The sequence below is a fragment of the Pipra filicauda genome, unplaced genomic scaffold, assembly GCF_003945595.2.
Source record: "Pipra filicauda isolate LSUMZ 115617 unplaced genomic scaffold, ASM394559v2 scaffold196_size3971931_pilon, whole genome shotgun sequence".
NCBI lineage: Eukaryota > Metazoa > Chordata > Aves > Passeriformes > Pipridae > Pipra > Pipra filicauda.
This window is the reverse complement of record NW_024104305.1, coordinates 838,992-863,456: the sequence shown is the minus strand read 5'-3', so window position 1 is coordinate 863,456 and position 24,465 is coordinate 838,992. Positions and strand designations below refer to the sequence as shown.

At 35.4% G+C, this 24,465-nt stretch overlaps 1 long non-coding RNA gene across 1 annotated transcript; it reads right to left on the bottom strand.

The window, feature by feature from the left end:
* Window positions 1–2,348: 2,348 nt before the first annotated feature.
* Window positions 2,349–21,939, bottom strand: LOC113996881. Its single transcript, XR_005563242.1, has 3 exons — window positions 21,828–21,939; window positions 3,445–3,512; window positions 2,349–2,385 (listed from the first exon to the last, which is right to left on the bottom strand). It is a non-coding gene; the product is annotated as an uncharacterized LOC113996881 (long non-coding RNA).
* Window positions 21,940–24,465: the final 2,526 nt, after the last annotated feature.

Below are 24,465 nucleotides of genomic sequence, written 5' to 3'. Positions count from 1 at the left end.
AAGAGAAGAGGGAGGATAAATCCAATTAGCATGCTGGTTTTGACAAAACATTCCAGCATCCCGAAGAATATGTTTCTCTCTAAGAAGTCTTTTTTTGCACAGCCTCACAACTGAAGAAGAAAGTGACAAGGAAAATAAAATATGATTCAGTAAAAGGAGAAAAAAGAACAGGAAACACTAGATAAAATAAAACTGCAATTATATGTGCTGCACTCAGTTTAAAATATTTTAAAAATAATCAATAGAAACAATAGTTACTTTCATGGCCTCCATAACTACTAATCATATAACTTAAAGAATTCTAGTAACGATGCTGATAGTAATTGCAGTAGCATTACAGACCCAAAATAACGGAGGTGATATTTTTCTGTTGTAATGCAAAGTAACACTTGCCATTTCTGTTGAACAGAATCAATTCCATTGGAGATTATTTGTTCCTTTGAGTCGATTATTATACAATCATAATCATTTTACAAATACTAAATATCAAAGCGTATTATTAAAGAAAATCACCCCCTTCTATAGAACTACTGAAGATGTAGTCCTGAATGGATAAAGTTCCATCGTGGATGACTTTAAATTTTTAATTATGTAAATACATGATATTTTTTTATGCAAAGAATGTTTTCTTTAAATTTGGCAGTAATATTACTGTGACTTTTAAAAAATTATCCCAAACAGTTATTTGGATAAATAATTGCTGCTTTGAAATACATACAAACAGAAGAGTTGCACAGTAGAAGAATGAGCCAATTACTGCTCCTCAGAACACCCAAAAAAAGCTGCAAAATCATTACTTTTTTGGGTCTTTATGGTTACCCGTGCTGACAATGTGGCCAGTGTAAATACATCTGCTCATTTGGCGCTCAGTTTAACCCTTCTGTCTAAAACAGTTTGGAAATGTATTATTGGTTCGTGGTGAGTGAAGAATGAAAATTTCTTGTTACAGTTCTAAGAATTAAAGTGATCCAAAGTTCATGTTCAAACTTCATGGTCGAATTTTAATCTATGAAGAACACCATAAAAGTAGCCAAATAAAAAGAGAAGAGCCCTTCGAAAAATTTGCACAACTACTTAAGTAAACTCACACAATCAGTTCAATTTTCTTATTATTAATTTGTTCAGTTAGCTTGCAATCCAGTAACAAATAACAGAATGGTACTGAAGTATACTGGAGCAGAAAAACTACACCAGAAACAAAAGTTTCTCTGTAATGAAACGCCATGTTGTGCTAAGGAGCATGTTAACCATTACTCCTGACTCCTAGTATGGTAATATAAGGGGGGTTACCTATGGCAGGAAGAGGTGATGCAAATATCCTGGCAAAAAACCTGAGATTAGCATTCTACTTGGGCTCTGGTACTTCTGTTCAGGAGTAAAGCAGACCCGCTTCCTGTTCTGCAAATATGTTTCTTGTCCAACAGTACATCTGGATATTATTCAACAACCCTACTATCAAGCACATTTCTCCATTCTATATAAAGTCTCAGAACAAAGATTGCTCACTGCTGTAAGTTGATATACAGTAAAAGAGAAACTCACAAAGTTGATAAAGAGCCAAATTGGGAGTTTCATCCTTTTGGGGAAAAGATTATGTGGAAATCTGCGCACATAAAAACTGTTCTAATTTACTCATCTATTAGTTTCCACAGGGGTATTTGGAACACATCAGTAAAATTTGTTAAAGGATTTTATTATAAAGTCAGCAGTGATAAAGGGTTTTAAATGTATGATGAGCAATGTAGGTCAGCAGAAATTCTCTTTTCCACTTGAATAAATGTGACCTATATGTAAAAGAGCTGAGCGATGCTTCCATTTAACCTATCTGAATACATGCATTCTTTCAGATTCTTGGAAGGAAGAGAAAGAAATGACATAACATCTGGATTTTTCAGAGTAAAACTCAACTGGTATCACCAAAGAGCTAGTCAAAATATTATAATTGTAAGCTTTCCCAATCTTGGGACAACTTGTCCTGAAAAGTCTACATACAAACCGCAAGAAAATACAGAAATCATATTTGAAAATTACAGCCATTTTTTTTATTATTATTTCTTGTAAGAGACATCTTTAGCAGAGAAAGCATAGCTCAATGAGCATAACTCAAGTAGACTGCAAACACAGCTAAATACTTTCATGCCCTGCCTTGCAATTTTACATCTCTGTAGGCTATTCAGACCAACCTTTTAGCAAGAGCTTGTGAAAGTTGTGGGTTGCCCAATTCAGATCACAGCTTCATCTGTCTTCCAGTCTGCCCTCCGCATAGTCACCACTTGTGACTATTATAAGAGCCAATTATTCTTTTCATTTTCTTAAGAAATGTGTTCACATCCATGTTCTGATGTTTTCCTTTCTCTCCTCTGCACAGAAAGTGGGGAGGCAACCCTAGAAGCCAAACAGATGCACAGGAAATGGCATTTGGCTGTTCAGGATAGTTCACAAACTTCTCAGTAACTTGGGTATTACATTTTGGAACAATTAATGCGGAGCATCATATACTCTGCATGTGGCTGCCTCTCACCAGAATTTGGGATTGTAGTGCTTTTCTCCTGCTATAGAAGGTTTTATCATTTTCTCTAAGAAGAATGTTTCTAAACTCTACAAATGCATTTCATGTTTCTTAAAGAAATATATAGTTTAAATTTAGCTAATTAAAGAGACATATATAAAACACTCTCAGTGGGTAAAAGATTTCCACTCTGCTCAATAGCACAGAGAGATTGTACCTGACAATTATAAAATGTGTGATTTGAAAAAAAACTTGTTTAATCAAATAATAAAAAAATACTCATTGCTGTTCTATTTTCATTTGCGTGTTTCCTTGAGAAAAACACTACCGTTTCTTTACAGTGCCTCAAATTTCTCTGAACTTAAAAATGCATCCCATCTTGTCAACATGCACTCATTCGTCCAGTTTTCCCCAAGTGTATTTGAATGCAAAGCACAACTTTCCCTGCAGTGCTGAGTGTGGCAAAAAGTACATCCATTAACCTGGTGGCTAAGAATATTTGTAATTTCTTTTGTTTCTGTTGACAAGCTTCTTATCAGTTTTTCTGTCTGAGATTCTTTGCAAAGTACTCTTTGTTCTTTTCAGTTTTGATCCCTCCTTTAAATTCTAGTATTATTGCTTTTCTGACAGCTAATCTCAATTTCCCTTTAAGTGCAAGGACACATCCATTTGCTGTCAGAGAATTCTCCTCCACAGCTCGTTACACCTTCCCATTTAGCATCTTCTAATACACCAAAATCTGAATTATATTATTTTAACCATTGCTTTCATCTACACTTTTCATTACTTGTTTTACAGACTAGTGACCAAAAGACAATGTGGGTTTTTGGCTAACTCTGATCCAGCAGCTCAGTTTGCACTGACTGTGTGCTTAATGTATAGTCTGCAAACCAAAGAGAGGAAGAAACATCCTTACATGTACTGGGAGCACTCACCAAGTAGTCCAGCAAGTAAACACAGTCAGACAGAACCAGATTTTCAGACTGCAGACATATTCTTTACCCTGCAAAACATTGCAGATGTCACAGAAGAGGCAAAAAAATAATTATAAAAAACAGAAGCATGAGAATATGATTCAAATTTCTTGAATTCCAGTTCACTTTTCCAGCTACCAGCAAGCATTTCTCCTACCCTTTTACCTCTAATAAAGTGTTCAAGAGCACTCCTGTGCAGAGTGCCAAGATATTACTTAGAAACTGTATCTGTTCATATTTTGGTCTGAAAGCAGAATGTTCTTGAAGAGATTAGACCACAACACCTGTCATTTCCATTCATTGTGACACAGTACAATGTTATAAATATTTTTTTAGTAGCACATCAGGCCATTTGCTGACTCTCGTTTGTCTGTGAGTCTCTCTGTTAAAATCACAGCACTGAGATAAGCATACAGTGCTTTTACCATCTGAACTGCAACAGGAAGACTACACTAGCATAACGACATGTCCTACTGTAGATTTTAGGTGATAGGCTGATTTCTTTAAAACAAATAGTATCTATCTTTCATCAATCGTTTTATATCCTTCTACTTCTAACAGCGCAGAAATAAAAATTGCTACCAACACTTAGTTGATATTTGATATATTTTTTGATATATTCATTTATGCTAAACTCATTTAGTCCCATCTTTGTAGCCAAAATAATAAGTGTTTGATCACAGACTTTCAGGTAATTTTTGTGGCCAGTGATATACAAAGACAGCAATGCCGGTGGCTAATTTAGCAAAAAAGTTTGCTTATTTTTAATGTTTCCATTTAATAAACACTTCCCTGTTTTAAAGACATTTCTGTTATCTTGTATTTCAAGTAGTTATTTTGTTACATACCTGTTAATGCAAGAATAAGTGCGTAATAGTAACATTAACAAATACTTCGAGTTGAATTTCCCATGGTAACTTCCATCTGTTACCTCTTGTGCTTATGTTCTCTAGTTTTTACATTCTTAACATCCTCTTTCTATTATTTTATCTACCAACAGCAAGTAAATAAAAAGAGAAAAATTATAATTATTTCTATATTCAGGCACTAAAAACTGTGGTAGGAAAGCTGAACACACACACACACATCTTTTGAAATAAACAACATCTCTCATAACATACTCAGTATGTCAAGTTAAAATGAACTATTTTGCTGAAAGCCAGATTAAGACAATGGCTTCTGTTATTGCTGACATGATATTTTATGGCAGCTCTAGGTTCTTAAAAGAGTAGAGAATATTTCCTCTTATCAGTCTTCAGCAGAACTGAAGTGTTACACTGTAGGGGACATGCCACGCTTTCTCTTTTTTTTTTCTCTGAGAAACAGGAGGGTAAAAAGACAAGCAGAAATGGTTCAGTAAGCATGAAGAGCCATGGACAAGGCTTCTGGGGACTCTCAGGTGCTTTGGTATCCAAGAAATGGCTAGCGAGGTTTAATCCCACATGAGGATGTCAGACTTCAGAATCACAACTGTTTTTAGGTCCTGGTCGAAAGCAAACTTAGGCAAATGGGTAACAAGGCCAGGCTGGATGGGATGCTGAGCAACCTCATCTAGTGTGAGGTGTCCCTTCCCATGGCAGGGGGTTTGAAACTGGATGATCTTTAAGGTCCCTTCCAATCAAAACCATTCTAGGCTTCTGTGATTCTAACTTCAGTGGGATTACTCTAAAGTCAAGAAGATGCATAAAACACTGAAAGACCAAGGTTTCTACTGTAAAGGAAGAACTATTTCAGCATGTGTGCTTATATGGTGATAGTACAGTGGAACTCCCATCCTAATTTCTTGGGTGTTCCCTCTACAAAAATTGCTATAACCTTTTTAATATTTAATCAGCTAACACTCCATTCATTTAAGGAATGAAAAAGATTCACCTGCTTGCTAAAAGAAAGTATAAATCTACATATCTTGAGATGTATAAAATCTTGAAGGAATTTTTAAGTGATTTTCTCCAATGGTATGAAAATTGCTAAATAGCATACCTTCCTTATTAGTCTTATGTGATCATTATGTGATCATTAACAAGAGAGAAATGAAAGAAAAACAAAACAAGAATGTAAGAAAAAGAGGGAAAAAATAAAAGAAGAATGGTCCTGGTTGAATATGGGGTGCTCATTTTTAAGTCCACAAAACAATTGAAAGGGAAAAGAAATTAACAGAAAGAAGAAGTAAAGACAGGGAAATCAACAGCCTTTCTGTATTTATTTTCTGATTTTGCAAATGAAAGTCTTTCCACTACTGTCATCTAATTTTTAAGCTGCATTAAAAAAAAAAAAAAAAAGCAGATGGAAAATATCTGAAGAAAATATGGAAAATTCCAAACAAAGAAAAGTTACCAGTAGCACGGGACAAGCAGTTTCTGAAAATGCATGAAAATCTTGTACCAGGCCCACAAGCAGTTTAAAAAAATAGTTTCCTTAGTACTTAGCTCACTGTATTAGATCTTTCCTTGGAAATGTCTGGGAGTTCCTACAGACTCTGTAGGAAGATAAGAAAACTCGAATGACATTTATATGCTTTCCTGTTCTCAGTTGAGAGTTATTTTGTACTTGCATTTGAGGAAAAGTTGCTATGATGGCATATTACATTATTATTAATCTAATGATCATAGAATGGAATGACAGAAGTTTTACCTACTTTTATGTATGTTCAAAACTGTTTACTAATCCCTCATTATCACAGTTCTAACAGAACAGCTTAAACACTCTATCTTTACTTCATGGATCTTCATGAATAAATTACACTTGAAGGTCTTACTCTACATCCTTCTAAGTCAGGTATAAAGTTTTCATTTATTGCAGTGGCATGCTCTGTGAACATCTCTATGATAACCAGAACATAAGACGTGTATTTTTCAGAGGTACTTAAGTGACTTTTGCGCTCAGTGAAAATGTAATTTTCAAATAACTTTAAAGAGTAGGGGAAACTTGGAGTTCATTGCTTAAACCAGGATTGTTCTCATAAGCAAACATCTGGAAAAGCAAAAAAAGCTTTAACTTTCAGAAAGTTGTCAGCACCATGTCAGCATCATTTGCCATGCTTTATGACACCACCCATTTCCAGGGACTATACTGAAAACTAATTTCTGCCTTTCATAGTACATTAATTATGGGAGTGCATTTTATAATTCCTTTGGTATAAAAGGTTCTCCTCTTCAAGTGTACCAGTGAACTAAATGGTGTTGACATTCCAATACATGGTGTATTTCTTTAATGGCAAATTTCCATCAGTGCATTTACAGCAATACAGCATAAAGGGGGAAAAAAATAGTTATAGTATGACATACATTTCTGACTCTAGCCTTCTTTATTTCCACCAAGGTACACTTGAACAGCCTGTTCTTCATTGTAATAAATTGTCCAGATTCACAAGACTGGATCTATTGTATCTGAATTGTTGCTTACACTTCTGAAAAATGATGAGGGTAATAGCAATAGGTTGATTTTAATGGTATAATCAAGCTCTGCAACACAAAAAGAACATTGTTTCATACAGTTTTGAATTGCATAGTTCATATACAGCCAAATCTTCTTCAGTCAAAAGGATGATGACTTTGAAGAGGGGCACACAGATGAGTTCAGGAGTGAAGAGGTATTGAACACCATGAGGCAATGACAAGGGCAATACAGCCTGCAAACTTTCTATTACAAACTTCCCATACTTTCTTAGACAGTTTTCAGAAAAGTTAATATCTCATCATTAAGGGTGTGCTTAGTAGGTGCACCATCAGGAGGGAAGTATGTTTCCAATTTGGAGTATGACAGGTACGGTGACAGACGCAGCTGCGTGTCATTGGTGAGGGAAGGCAAAAGTAACAATGTCCAAATGAAGAACTTCCCTTAGGTGAAGCAAAAATGCAAAATTTTACATTAATATTGTAAATTACTTCTGTCAGGAAGTTTGGTTCAGAAAAAGAACCTTAACAGTTTGGGTTTATACGTGCTTTCAATAAATTGACACAAAATTTATTTGAAAAGAGTACAGGCCAGGAAAATTTTCAGTTAAAAAGTTTTCACATTTTACAATTTGATACTAATGAAATGAAATTGTATTTTCTCAACAAAAATAGAGTGTTCTGTTTATGGTATGACACAGGGATTAATTCTTTAACCCTATATATTTTTAAAAATACTTCTTGAACAAAGGTTTTTGAAAGGGCCTGTTGTTTTGAGAAGCATCTCTGGCACAAATTACCGCAGCAAAAGAGCTTGTCAAAACAGAAAAGATGGGCATTTTCAAAAATATCCATACATTTGGTAAACAGCCAAATGTTGAATTTCACAGAAAACTATTGATATTATTTTGCTTTTTGTTTGGTTCCAAAACTAAATTTGAGCGAGAAGAAAGCAGAGAAAGATATTAGTACATTTTTCATTTCCCTCTTTAGAAATTGAGGAGGAAGAAGAAACAATTTTCCCTGCCACTTTCAGAAGCTGTACACATTTTTGCATAATACCATTCATTATCTCCCAGACTGGTGGTCAAATTTTTAAAATATTTAATAGAAATCTTATAAATATTTATTGCATGCAAAGCATAATGTTTACAGACAAAATTCAAAATATTTAGTTGGAGACCTTCTAAGTTCTATCTATTTCTGAAAGAGAACTTGTGAGCATATTTTGTTTTTTATGTTACCCAATTAAAAGTGTAGAGGGAAAAAACCCAACTATGATGTAATCTTAAATAAGCTCATTTTAATATTAATGGGCCTTATACATGTGTCCTTCTTTGACATAATGTAAAAAATAAACTTAAAAACTCTAATAATCTAATACAAATACTGAAGGCAAACAGTGGGAAATGCCTGATTATGTATTGTATACTGCATGTATGAATGATAGTGCTATCTTAGAAAAGAGGAAGACCTATGTAATTTCTCACAGGTGGTATTACTTCTCTGTCCTCGCTGATATTCAACACTGCTGCAATTCAGATTTGAAGTTAGGTATATGCTTAAGTAATGTATTGAATGTCTTTCATACTATATACTTGTTTGACTTCACTTGTACTTTTCTTTATCTCATAGCAGACAGAAGGAGACAGAGAAACCAAGAGACAGAATAACTTATCATGTTTGCCCACACCTTGTTTTGAAGAAGAATTTGTAAAGAGCTTTTAAAGATTAAGGTACCATTAAACTTCTATAAGTTCAAACACTATGGGTTGTTGCACAGTCTATTGTGTCAATAGATTGTTTACAACCAGAGGTATTTTTGTAAAAAGACAATCAGGATGTCATTACAAAACATGAGATAACTTTAATACACATTAGACGTTCTTTCAGTATAAAATTACTCCTGCTTGTTTCTTGTAGTCATCTCACTTCTCTGTGTGGATATGGTAAAGCCAGTCACACACTAATTTAATCCATAAAGAGATTTCAACATAGCTCAAAGTATAATCCTACAGAAAGATCCAAATTTCAGATCTGTATAGCTATGTTACCTTGGCATTTTGCCTGGGTTTCTCAGCAATATAAGCAGCCCAAGAGAAATGCTGCTACACTGTTGCTGCTACACTGTTACTGTCACTCAAATTACTCATTCTTATTAGTGCCCAAATATCCCTGAAGGAACTTCAGAAATGTACTCCCAACATAAAGTAGCAATAACACACTAGATGTCTGTTTAATACCACCACACGTTTGAATGACTGGTGCAAGGGCATGTAGGAAACAAAAATGCTATACAGTACCATTTGCTCTTTTACTTTATGGTGTTGTTTGTCTGTTCTCAGAGTCTGTTCTCAAAAATACTGAGACATTGCTGCTTTCATTCTACGAATGGTCACAGGTCTATCCATGTGCTGTATTTCACAGATGCAATATATGGTATGCAACACAGGAAACCCTACCTGCAGCTTTGCCAGAGTGTACTCATTAGGACAAGAGAGAAATACCCTTCTGATTTAGCCTTAATATTCACTGAGGGTTTTTTAAAGCAATACCCTTCATATGTTACCCACATGGGGGCGAGGGGAATAAATCTGCATTTTTTTGTTTCAAGGTTCAGTTCAGCTCAGCCTAAACTGCATGAAGAACAGTTTTGAGGCATTCCTCACCTAGAGCATGTGCTAAATCTGTAAACTGCAATGATGGGATTTCAAGAAATGCAGGTCTGCAGCAGAGTCCCCAAATAAATGCTGAGGATTACACATAGGTGAAAAGCTTTTATCACTGCAGTCAGGGGAGGCAGATGTGTTTTCAGACAAAGCAAAAAATTTCTAACCTACATTGAAAAAAAATAAAGACAAAATAAATAAAATCAGGGTTCATTCTTGAAATAAGAGCCCTCGGGGAACTTATCACAGTGTTTCCAATCTTCTGTCCTTCTTCATAGCACAAAAATATAAAAGAAGAACAAATTATGTTCTTAAGCTAGTGAACCAACAAAATGAGAAGACATGAGGAAAGAGCATTGAAAAATTAGTTTGGCAGCAAGCTAACTCCTTCAGAGCTCTCCTTTGTGCTACACTGAGTCTAGAGAGAAAACTCATTGTTTTGCTGTGAGATTTTATTCTGTGTACACTAGTATTTTATGCATATTTGGGAGGTCCCCAGGGGGAAGCTTTCTGCCAATTCAGAAAGCATTTCTAATTAATTAAAAAGTTTGTGTTTCTACATTCTTATTGAATTTTTGGTGGCATTTTCATGCTAAAGCTTCTTGAATGATATTTAAAATCCATTAATCAGAAGAAACTTTGATGAGGATTTTCAACATAAGACTTCCAAGTTTAGGCACTGTTGTCTCCCTTTAGACAGCCAAACAGCTAGCTTAATTTTAAAAAATGCTGAGCATCAAGAAGTTTCATATTAATTCCTAAGGATTGCCTTTCTAAAGTCCTTTGTAACCCTGCAACCTGTTGTTCACGGTAGCAGATGCTGAGGAAAGCATGAGTGAAGCACAGTACAAGCATACAGGTATATCTTTGTGAGTGCCCTTGAGGTAACCAGCAGCTCAAGGTACTTCAGGAAGCAAATTCCCACTTATGACTGGAAAAGTGAAGATCTTGTTTTACTGAGTCTCAGAGGGATGAGAGAATGGAACATTTTTGGGGAAGACTGTATCAACCATGTCTTCGTTTGCATCTCCTCTAACATCATATATGCATCCTCTCTTTTTTTTTTTTCAACTTTCTCAAAGATTTAGTTTCCATTTATAAGCATTGTACCAAATCTTTTCTTCTCATTTACTTATCTGATTGACAGACACATCTTTTTTAACCACCTCCATAGCAATTCAGCCCTGCCTAACCTATGAAACAGCATAAACAATGAAAGTCCCTTCAAATTATGACAGTGAAAGTTACATTACATAAAATAACACCAATGATGTATTGTCCAGAGATCTAGCCATAAGCACATTTTGACATAAATAATGAAACTACCTAAGTGATAACTAATACTAAAACAATTCTTAAAGAAAAGAATGAACAGGGTTTTTACATTACCAAAATGAGGGAGTACAGCCATCTTTGAGATAAAATGGCAACCTGTGCTGTTTGCAATTATCTAAGAGGAAAGAATACTCCAAGCCAGAAGAATTATGAGACAGAACTGATGGACAAGGAGAGATGATTTGTACTTTATGTTTCCACTCACGTAACTTCAAAAACAGTTTATGTTGCAGGAAAAATGTAATAAAAGAGAAATGCAGCAGGTTGTTTTTCAGTCTATGATTTCATTAGGAACTTGTTTATCTTTCATACCCCTTCAACGCCTCCTCCAAAATGGTCTGGTAACTTCAATGGAAAAGAGGACATAGAATGCTAAAACTAAAAATACTTGCAGCTTTCTGGAGCTGTTCCCTGACTACACACACTTTGATTTACTGGAACTAAAACAGAAACTATAACAGGAATTATTTTATTATAAACAACAATGTGTGTCCAGAAGCAAGAGCACGTTTGTAGTTCCACTTCACGATTCAGAATCATTGTGTCTTGAAAAAAATTCATGAATTCATGGGTATTTTTACAACACCGCAAAATTTAAAATACAATTTATAATTAAGGCTGATGAGTGCTGAATCTGTGTTACTGAATGTAAGGAGAGATTACTTCAGATATACAACTGTGGCACATGTGTAAGGCCTAGTTCAGGAAAAGCCCACTGGACTAATTTCAATAAACTGTCTTCTGTCCTAACAAATTTGTTTTCTAAAAGAACATACCTAAATGAATACCACAGAAGATTTTTCAGCCATTGAAAAATAAATCCAGTTTCAGAGTGGAGCATGATACAATCATAACAAGACAGTAGTAAGAAGTTCAAACAAGCAAAGCTTGTTTTGTTTCTCACACCAGCATCCATCCAAATGATCACTGTATGCTCATTTCTGACCTGAAGTTGTGAGCTCTCAGCATACTTTTTCTTATCCTAGCCCAGATAAGCAATCATGGGGAAGGTTTTCCCTTTTTTAAGAAACAAGTTTGATCACTAGCCTAGAGACCTATGCTTGTCACTTGATCAAAAAGTCTGGGTGGCTGGTTTTATTACTTTAAACACCTGAATTGGTCTTCTCAGTTTAATTACCTTTTCACAAAAGCATACCACAATAAAGATGCTGGAAGAGCTCAGTTGATGTCCATAGTAAAAATTTTAGTTTAATTTTATTTCGTAGATTAAAGAATTTTATCTAACTGCTAACACAGCTCATTCGAAACCTAAAATTCCAGTTATGAAAGTGATACCCTATTGCCTTGTTATAATGGTAATAATATTTCATGCTTCTTGATGTCACTTTCATGAAACACCCTGTGTCCAAACATCCTAATGTCTTCTTGAAGGGTCATGCAGTGATATGCCTGAGAGTTCATAGTTGCAGAGTTTCATATGAGATTAAATCGACTGAGGGTAACTTGTTCCAAAGATAGCAAGAATATTCACAACTAATACCATTTTTTATGAGACATCTGGATGGTACTTCAGAATAAAATGTACTTCATCCAGTAAGATTTTCTTTATCTGGGAACCTATGGATTACTAATATATACAATACAAACTTTAAAAATTAATTTTTCTACAGAGAACAACTGGTTTTGGAAACCAACTGCTCCCAATGTACCTAACCTAGAATTACATCTGACTATAGGAAACATGTTAGTATGGTGATCAAAGCTGGAGAGCTGAAATATGAACTACTTTCATTCAAGTTACAATCATTTAAATAGATCGGCCTTCACAGAATAAAGTGACCAAAATTCTACACATTTATTTTGAATCAAAACCAAGACATGCCACTAGAAATGTTTCACACAAATTTCTTAGATTTTTTTTTTTTTGCAAATGAAGTAAATTTGTTGAAATCAAGCTTTTATCATTAGCTGTTTTTCAAAAACTAGATTGTTTAATAATTTTGGCTTTATTTAAAAATTCCACTACTGAAAAATTCTCCATTGCTCTATAGCTAGGGACACACATGTGTGATTCTTTTGTGACTTTTAAGCTAACAGAAATCTGGCAACATAAAAAAAGTAAGTTGTCTATGCTTCTAGTTCTGTATTATTCTATTATATTTCAGCTTTATCTGAAGTCCAGAGGATTTCAGTCAGGATGGAAGACAGACTAGCTTAGCTGGTTTTTTTTCTATTCAATTAAATCTACTTATCCAGAAGTCTTAAAATGCATTGCAAAACTAATTGCAACTTATACATAATGTAAGTCAGGCAGGTATAGGTCTCTCGATTAAAAATTAAGGAAGCTGAGAGGAGATATCTTAAGAGACTTTCTAAAGGTCACACGCAGTCAGAAAGTCCAAGTAGATTTTCCCCCAAGCACAGAAAAATAGACAATACACACACATACATATATATGTACATATCTCTGCATGTTTTCAAAACATCTTACGTGTGTATTTCTTTTATTTCCAGAACGAGTCCATGTTTACAGTTGTAATGTTAAAGATAAATAATCAGTTTTCAGGCTGATGAACAAACTGGGTTTGAATACTGAACTCATTAAGGACTCAGGAGTAGCATGCAAACCACCCTACCAAGGCAGTCTGACACTAAAGTTTGCAGGCTGGTGCATTGCATAGCATGATCCACATGTATTGATGCTGACACAGGAAGACCATTATGCCTAAAACACTACCTCCCACACAACTAATTAATCTTTAACTTTCCATCATTTATTTCTGACATTCAGCTTTGGAGGAAGGTACCACGAGAAGTTCATAAGTATTTTACTTACCTTTTACAAACAAGCAAATAACAAAGATAACATCTTAAATGTAGGACATAGCAGAAGGTAGTGTTAATTATTGATTAATATAAAAGCGCATTATTAAGAGACAAGGTATGATTGAGGTCATACATTAAAATGATTAATTACTGTTTTCCAGAAAACATTACTGTGCCTGTAAAATTATGTTCATCTAAGAATTAATTAATCTAAAAGCTTTAAGGAAACATAAAAGCACAATAATCAGGAAATTGGGTTAGCAGTTTACTTAATTTACAAAAAAGAATATTTGTATAATTGATTAGTCTGAGAGCAACTACAGAGTTGGCAAAGCCTTCAAACAAGAATTGACTTAAGAATGGCACATTAGTAATTGCTTTTTATTCATCTTTCCAGCACACTTATTTGCAAAATAATAGCAAAAATTGCCATTCTATTTTTTGGTATATGAAGGAAACGATATTGTGCATGTGCAAAAACGTGTGCTCTGAACACACACCACTATCAGCCCATGCTCCCTGTGACAGATGCTAAGAGAGCACTTCAACCACATCAACTGAACAGACTTGCATTCCACCTTGGTGTATAGGCCGCGTGAAAAAGACCTCACACGATGTTCTGTATCAAACTCTTTTTTATGTTTCAGAAATCATGTTTGCGATCTTCAGAGGTGCCATGTGAGGGATTTTGGTGGTGTTTCTTTCTTCTAGAAGTTGCAGTCATGACCAATGTCAGCAGAATGAACGCTTGCGAGGAGCAATCCTGATAAATCATCTGCAACTGAATTTGCAACAGCACTTGTCTTCTGCATGTGGGACACCAGAAAGTTTACCTGTAAGTCTGCAGAAAATACTTCGTAGGCCACATCTGGCCTATGGTATAACAGATACAAATTTACCCAGCAATACAAGGCTTGGAGCAGCATGTGAGAAAGAACATTAAAGGGACTTCTGCCACACTTAGCATTATCTCTGGCCATGGCAGTGTAATCTTGCAACTTCATGTAGCCTGACCACAGCTGCACATCATCCTTTCTATCCTATTGAAGAGGAAGAAAATGAAGTTCTGACCTGCTAAACAGTCTTTGAACAGCAGTTTGTTAACCACACAACAAATTCAATCCCTATACTCAGTACTCAAGGCTGAGATGTTGTTTCAGGGAGTCCTTGTATCTTCTCTTCGGGGCTCCTCTCTTGCGGCAGCCGGTGGCAAGTTCACCATAGAGTAAGATCTTAGGGAGGCAGTGGTCCTTCGTCCTGGAGACGTGCCCTGCCCAACGCAACTGTGTTCTCAGTAACATGGCCTCAATGCTTGTGACTGCTGCTTGTTCAAGAACAGATGTATTGGTCACATAATCTGACCAGTGGATGTTTAGGATTGTGCGGAGACAGCATTGATGGAAGCGTTCTAGGAGTCGCAGGTGGTGGAGGGCTCTACCCACGTTTGTTACAAGCGTGTTGGTGGCTAAAAAGGCCAGTACGAGACTGGCATGTCTGGTTGCAAAAGGCACAGCAGAAAGACTCTTTAGGAGGTATATTCTGCAAGACACAGTTCTTTCTGCGTTGTCTTTTCTCCTCAAGGGTGATCCTATGTGCTTTCTCAAAAGCATCAGCAGCGTTGAAGATGATGTGTCTCCAGACCTCCCGATTGGAGGCCAGAGTAGACCAGTTACGTTGATCAATATTGCCAAGGCCATGATGATGATACTCAGCACCTATCCAGCCACTAACCCTACTCTCTCCCCATACAACAGAATATCTTTCATCCAGACTGTGTAAATCTGTTATCTTGGTCCCTCCATCTTATTAATCCTTTACATTTTTTAAAATAAATCTGGAGCATCACTTCCCTGATGTATGCATAAGGTTAGTATGCTGTAAATCACTAAAATGGAAAGCAAAGCAAAGATAAACCATCCCCAGGTCTCTCTATATTCTTATAATAGACAACCAAATTTACGTCAATGACAACGCTGTGAAAGCTAACAGGATCTTCAACAGGATTTTCCTTTGCAAAATCAGCACAGAATTATCGTCATATATTACTCTGGACATAAGCAATTCATAATTGAGAGTGTTTTGCAACAGTGACTGCTGCTTAATAAATGTTTATTTCACCTTCGTGTGCCATAGAAAGAGCAAGATCACAAGACACAGTGAATAACTGAGAAAATAAAATAATGTAATTCAAGATGTCTGTTGTCTGTTTGAGATTGCTTCTATGACAGAGCACTAAATATACTACAGCAGAAAATCTGGAATATCTAAAGCACCGAAGGCAGAGCTGTTCATGGAGTATAGAGTATATAGTTTAGGAATACTAAGTCCTTTTATATCAGCAAACTTTGTAACTGAAAATGACAAAAGACTTATATAAAAAGTGATGTGACCTCTGACCAGCAACATGAGAATATTATTATTTAAGAACTTGCTGAATCAGTTAAGTTCAGAGTTAGCTCTAAATACATGCTTTAATATCTTTCAGTACATGCTTAAATTTAAGGTTATATATACAGAGTTTTTCCTCAGTCAGGAATTAGTACGATTTATCAATAGTAAGCAGATGTAGGTGAAGAAAGGAAAAAAAAATCTTGCAGATGGAAGTTGGAGTACAAGTGGATTGTCTTCCCTCCAGACAAATGAAGAACTCACAGAAAAATTAGTGACAAGATTCTTCAAATAAATAGAGATGTATTATACTTGCACTATAACACCTATGGACCTTTATCAACCCCATGAAGAATTGCGTGAAAAAACCCATCAGTAGAAACTATAAGAGACTACTGCATATGCAGAGCACACCTTATAAGCATAAAGCAAGGTCTTCAGAAGCAGGAGCTTTCAAAGCTAAAGCTGAAGTCTTTTACATTGTTTTCTTCTGTGTAGGTGCAGTAAGACATTATTCTAAAAAACCCCCAGCATTTAAAGATGGTAAAATACAAATTCATAATACTTCAACAATTCTTCTAGCTACTACTTAACCAAAACTGGAATTGTAACTCTTTGTGGTCTGTAAACAAGGAGCAGTAGTGGAAAACTCCCATACAGAGTCTGCATTAATAAATACATTGAGAACTTTCCTACATCCTGGATGTATGATGTCTCCCACATCCCTGTACAAAAGCCTGTATTATATACTGATTCCTAAGCTTCCTAGTGAGCAGCTGCAGCACTGCCTTTCAGTTCCCAACCCAGATTAGAATCAGACTGGAAGAGGGGAAAACAACCTACTTCTTCTTCAGCACAGTTACCCAGACATCAATGAAAGAAGAAAACACAAAAAACCAGATCTTATCTGAAAACAGCTTTTCATGTCATCACTTCACCAGTTCTATGTAGGACAATTATGTTTACAAAATGCAGGTAAAGGCTTTATATGAAACACCATTCTTAGTGCATAATTGACTGATTTTAATACATGCTTATAAGAAAATCAAATATAGGTACTGGTGGCCATACCAGTTGCACAAATAAGCAGTACAACAGAATCCATAGATCGTTGCACTATTAGTCTACTACACTAGACACTCCTGAAGAGATCCTAATTACTTCACTAATTATTCTCTAAATATTCTCTAAATAAGGCAAATATTCTCACATTTAAACCCAAAGTGCCATCTGTTTTCTGTTGTTTATGCAACCACTTTCTACGAATAGTCCGATTTCAATATGAAAATACAAGAAAGAAGGAAAAGTTGGGAGATGAAATACAGAGTTGACAAACAAAAGGTAATGCATAATAAACAAAGTGATATGAACTACTGAGTCATCCTGCTTGAATTTAAATGCAGTACATCAAACTTGGGAAAAAACCAAACAAACGAGGCTTCAATGTAGACAACTGAATTAGAAGAGTGTCAAGTTCAATGTCAGTGAAGTCTGTAAATACTGGAAGTATACAGTTAACAAAAACCCCATAAGTATGTTGGGTTTTTTTACATGCATTCAGGTGGAGCATTATTCCAGTCAGTCTATCTGAGAATGAATTTTACAAGAAAAACATTCAGAGAGAAATAAAACATCCAAAATACATTTGTAGATAGGTAAACTGTTTGAGGGGAAGTAATAAGGAAATGCTACTAAGAAAAAAAATCATCATTATGTTCATGGTGGATAAGAATAGAAGAGGGCTGGACTGTGTGTGGCTGAGATGGAATTCATTTTCTTCATGGGAGCCCATGTGGTGCAATGCTTTGGATTTGTGGCTAAAACAGAGTGGGTAACACCAAAGTTCTGACTGTCGCTGAGCAGTGCTTGCATGACTCAAGGCTTTCTCAGTTCCTTACTCTGTCCCTGACAGCAAGCAGGCTGCGAGTGAGCAAGCCTTTGGGAGGGAACACAGCTGGGGCAGCTAGCTCAAACTGGTTAAAGAGACAATTCATGCCATATATCATTATATTCGACAGTAAAAACTGGGGTTTTGTCTTCCAAAGTAGCTGTTGCTCAGAGACTGGCTGAGCATCAGTCGCCAAAGCACCCCCAAAAGATTACCAAACTTCTCATGACATACATTTCTTCCTTCCACTGTACTGACTATCAGTGTGGAACACTTATTACAGGGAAAAATACATACACTTACGTGTATATTTACACACATATGTGTGCATGAACATCATAAAAAAGCATCAGTTATTTTGTTTTTACTGTTGCATTTTTCCAGTTCAACATTGCCAATCATCCTGAAGGACCTGGTCCCCATCTTGCCATAATTACTTTTCTTTTTTACCTCTGCGATAGAGTTTGCTTTCCTCGTTTTTACAGTTAAACATATCACTACTTTACTCATTATACTCATTACTTTAAGAATATGGGCACATCTTTGGCCCATGACAGCATTGCAGTCACTCAGATTCAGACCACGTTTTGCCCACCATCCTTAGAACTGCTGTATGATTCATGTTGTAAAAAAAAAAAAATGCATCTGATACTGCCATTAAGAACTCAAGGTCAGAACACACTGATGATGTCAACAATTTTCCTTCAGCTTACTGTCCTAAATTTGAGACCCATATTTCCTCTTGCTTATCCTTTATCAATTTCATAAATATATCACTACAATATTCAAACTTTTTAACCCGATGAAAAATAGTTTCCTTATATTACCCTTCTCATACATTATGTTATAAGGTTCTGATTTACACTGTCCCATCATCTCACAATTTTTTGGTCATTTATTTTAAAGTCTAATTCTTATTAGTTACTTCCCTGTGTAGCTTCATGAGCAGTTAAAAACTAAAGTTACTGCTTTTCTAGATGATTTCCTACATCAATCAATACCTTATCAAATAGTTCATTCACAGTGGTCTCCAGAAGCGTTGGCTGTTCTTTCACATATGAAACACACATGAATAATAGAAGAATACATTCAGGATTTTTCAGAACAGTTTTCTCCATTGCAACTACAATTAGTCTCTGTTAGGGCTGGTGGAGAGTTGAAAAATTCAGTAAAAATATCTTTTCTTCCTCCTTTTTGCTTGGATACAGGAATTTAGCTCGTAGAAACAATGTCCCATGGTAAGGTCAGTAAACAGATCTTGTTCAGTACCTATTACTACAGGCATAAATATCTGACTTGTATTTAAAAATTCTCATTCTGTGTACTTGTTTCATTTTGCAACCAAATCGTCAGTGCTAAAAAACATAACAAAAATTTAAAAATATAGTTCCTCTAAACCATACCGGCACTCCTAGAATTTTAACTTTTCCATGGTAGGGTTTTCCTGGGAAATACTTTCTACACAAGGCAACCCTAATTTAAGAACTTAATTTTGCCAATCAACATTTTAAATTAACAGTGGACAAGATGGTAAGAGGAGAGGTAGTCTACTAAACAGGAGAACTGGTGCTAGAATAACTGTGCAAAACCACATCTGAGTAAAGGAAACAAACTATCAAGGAAACTTAGACTGATATCTCAGAACAAAGGAGGAAGGGGATAATTTATCCATCGTTTTACAAACACGGGGCAGATGCTGTAACTCAACACAGACAATCACAGTCAACTCATTTGACCCAGTAACAGAAAGGAAAATATGGCAAAGCCTGAAGATGCTGAATAATAGTCTGGATGATTCACTCATTGACATCTCATTCATTATTAATTAAAAAAAAAAAGAAATCCTGTAGCAGCACCAGCATATAACACTCTCCTCTACAATTCAGTTCACAGGAGTTGAAGAGACATGCTGTGATCTGGCCAAGCTTTTGTTAATACTGCTGTACTGGTTCTGAACTGTCTGAGTTTACCTCAAAGGTATCTTTTGCTTAGAGCTCTGGGCAATTCCAAAATCAGTTCTACATCATGTACACTGCAGCTCTTCCCACCTTGCTGCAGATCACTCACTGAGTTTGTGGTAACATGTACAATATATATATTAGTTCTTTTATCATTAAAGTATCTATAATTAAAGTATCTATAATGAAGTCTTTCAAAAGAAGATGATGAAGTCACACTTCTTTCATACTTAATTTACTGTACTAGCAAATCTACCTAACATTACTACAACTTGTTCCATATCTTGTCAGATTTAAAAAAAAAAAAAAATCCATTTATTTATTCATTTGGACTAATACATCTTTCAATGTATTTAGTCAAAATGGATTTTAGAAGATGAGAGAAACTCCTGGGGAAAAAAAAAAAGGCAAAACAAAGAAACCTCAAAGAACCACCTCTTCCATTTGAGATCAGTTGTTATATAATTCTTGGCAATTCTGAACAATACATTAAGATCAGAGATATTCAAAAAAATATATTAAACACACCAGATATTATAGTATATAGCTTTCAATCTGTATCTTATTTTTCATCACTCTTTTGAAACACTCCATAAATATTAAAGCATGTATTTTCAGGTCTCCTCCAAGAAAAATATATGCTTCCATTACTGTACAGAAAAGAAACCAAGTTAGATATGGTTTACAAACAAGACTTACTCATCAGAAGTTTTGTGACAGAGAGTGAAGAACTTAAAACTACTGAATTATAGCTGCTTAACTGTAAAACTATTCATCTCTCTGCTTTTGTTCTGAAGAGTCAATCTAAATGCTGTATTTGTCTATGAGTTTCTGGGTGCCAGAATCTACTAAACAAATTCTATCAGGTTTCCATAGATGAAAGAGACTGAGATGAAACAGCTTCTCACACACAATCTGGTCTCTTTGATTACATTTACAGGCCCTCCAGTCATTCCACAACCCCACCAGACTTTTACTACACCTTTCAAGCTGTGACAATTTAGATAAGTGAGACATTAAATAGCTCATTATAAGTCCACTTCTGCACCACAGGAATTGATGGCAGCATTGCCATAGACTTCAATGGGAGCTGGATTACAGTTCAAAACACATCACGTACACATTCATCAGAAACATTTTAAAATTCAGAGACTTTCAAAACTTCTTCAAATCAGTTATACTGAACCAGTTTTATCTATATCAGGAAGAGGTGGCAGGACAGTTTTGTAGAATACTACAAAAAGCTATCGAAATGCAGCTTTTCTTGTTCTGCCGTCTTCATCCAAATCTCTTGCTATGACTTATGTGACAACCAATCGTCAGGAAGTGAAAAGCCATTTCCAACAAACATAACATAATAGAATAAAAAGATCAGGGACAAACAACTTACAAAATCGTCTTCTGAGACAGGCAAAATATTTATCTGCTTGAAACTGATCTGCTTTGAAGCAGCTACCACAATGCTCATAATTGCTCCAGCTTATAAGAAATCACACAGGTAATTTAGTTTACAACATAGTCCTGTATAGTCAGAATGAGACATATTCCAAGTGGGTATGCATTTCCTTCTCTCTTACATGAGACCAAAGAGGCAAAGTGTAACCAGCCTCACAAATTCAGTATTTTTCAGACTGTTTCTGTTGTCCCAGCAACCAGAAACTGCTAAGAAATCTCCCTGTGAAAAATAATTAAATAGCAGCAATACTGAATATCTATAAAATTATTCAGAGATGAGATTACCTTTTATCTTCATTCACCACCTATGACAAACATAAACATACCAATCTAGCCACTCAGCATCATGTCTCTTAGCTAGAGACAGAAAATCCAAAGATGTAGTAATCTTTCCACAAGTCTTGCTGACAATATTTTTGAGATTCATTACCACTGAAAATCCCCTTAAAAAGGTATTAATAAAATACCATACCAGTGTAATGGCAATATAGCTCCTTTCCTCAGCATTCCCAAAGGGCATGGAGCAGTATGGGTGTGATACAAGGCAGCAGACAATCTTCAGTGACCCAGATAAAGAGGAAAGTTGATGTCCCTCTTTCTTGAAAATCCCATCCTGCACAAAAAGGAGAAAGATACTCATGAAGTTCCCTGTAGATAATATAGGAGCAAGGTTTAGAGGTCCAATTTTTAATTTTTTTTCCCCTAAAAACGCAGCAGTGAAGTCATGGACATTAAAAATGCGTGCTTTTTTTTTTTTTCATTTGGAGAAGTGTGTGTTTTAAAATTCTTCCCTCTGTTGCTACAGATCTTTGTTGCATTAAGAGAAGTGTCAATGGTGGAAGAGGCTACTGTTTCCTAGATGATTGTCTCTTACCCTTTTTCACTGTAATTTAGTCATCTTTTCTTCAAAACTACTTTTTGCACATGCTACAGGGTATTTCCAAGGTCAGAAATTAGTGTTTTGGGACTCTGCATTTCTTTTCTTTTTTGATTATTCATTTTTTTGTGTCCACGGAGGTTTTTCGCTTTTCCAGATAAGACATTCAGAAGGGTAGTTTACTATGTTCAGCAGATTGTCTCCATTTAACAATCCCCTGGTGATATCTAGAGCTCAGTTACCATATCATCTTAGAGGTACAATTCTTTCCAGATAACAAAAAGGAGTTACCTCAAAATAACATGCCTAGAGTGATGGAAATTGCAGCCATCCCTTAACACCAGTTTGAGGAATAGTACAATATTTTTAAGAAACTGCTTGCCAGCTGAGGTCTTAATACCTTAGTTTTCACTACTTAGGAATATCCTAATCTAGAGCTGATTTGTTTAAACACACATAATGGAGAGTTCTTGTAGTGATACATGACAGTGATTAAATGGTCACTTTAAATGCTGATTTTCTTTTAAAATGTATAGCCTTAATGAATCAAACATCAGCTATTTCTTTACAATTATATTTTAGTAAGCCCTATATTAATAATGCAGCACTCCACTCACTTTACAGAGCTGATCTTATGTGGATCATATAGAATAGCACAGCAAACTCATGTACATTGTTGGCATCAGCAGCCATCGAACCAGCATCATCTGAATCCCATACTGCAGTTGTACAGAAACAGTACCAGTTGCCCCACAGATTTTTGGAAATGACATCCAGAATATCTTCTCAGATAGCACTGTACTTTCCCGTGTCACCTTCATTGAGGAAAATTCCTGCAAAAGGAATTAAGGTTGAACAATCATGACTATAATTCCAGGTCTTTTCTTTGTATTTAAGGATCATATTACTGTATACTTCAACTTTTTTAATTCAACGGTGTTTTGGCCTAGCAAAGGAAGTAGATTAAAATAAAAGTATATAATGCACTTAGATTCTGATCAGTAGTTTGCAAAATATTTAATTTCTTGAATGAAATAGGGCCAAGGAACTCAGATAAATAGTACCTCCCCCATGTCAAACCTTTAAGACCATGGGTAGTCAATGTTTTATTCTCTGTTTCCAGCTGCTGCTTATGACCATGAGCTGTGGTGTTGATAAGAACCACTCTTACAGAACTCCAGATACCAGAGCAGAAGTAGATACTAATATACGGATGGACAAAATCAACATTAAAGGATTATTTCAAAGGTAATTTGAGTTCTGAGAAAATGAAAATAATCAGGTATGTTCACAAATTAAGTTGATCATATTTTAAATATAGCAGTCCTCCACTAAACTGCTTTTTTTCAAGTTTTCATTTAACTATTCATGGTATCATTTTATAATAGGTTTGTTCATGAAAGCTTTGTACATAACAATATTTTCAGGGGTCAGAGTGTGGAGGGGAATTAAACCCACATTCAGGTGTGTGCACTTATGGTAAACAGAAGGGTTTAACTTTATATAAAGAGTATTCTATTTTACACAAACATTTAGCCTCCAATATGTTCTCTTTTTCAGAAGATTATTAAGCACATATTGCATTAGATCTGAGATCTAATCAGTTACTGTTCTCAGTGACAGAAAGGCTAATATTTTCCTCAAGCCAAAAGAAACTCAGCTTCCAAAACAAAAACTACTATTTCTTCTCAGCCAAAATAGCACTAAAATACCAAACCATGTGATATTTCTTTGAAACACTAATTCAAATTATCTTCAGAATACAGTTCCTTGGAAAAAATTTTACAAAATCAGTGAGTAGGTGTGAAACTTTGAAATTTGTTTTTCATCTCTTGCTTCATATGGGGCTAAGTGCTAAGGTTACAGGTCAAGCAGCATTTGATTAGACTAGTTGTGGATATACTAGGATGTTAACAATAGTTAGGAGTGGGAATTATTACTCCTTTTCAATTTCATATCTTGAAAGTAATAATAGCACATCCTTGGAATTAATGTTTAGAAAATAACTAAATTAGCCATAAAAAAAATATAGAGGAAAATTGACATTAGGCATTGGAAAAAGATACCACCATCCTCAACAGTAACCTAGTGTCAAATATAACTTGCCTTTTACTCACAGGTTTAAAACTGTAAACAAACCCCTCAAATGCAGCACTTTCTAGTAGCAATACATAGTGACACTTCACATTCCCATGGTATTTCAGAATGTCAGGGCATTGAAATGCTCAGAAAT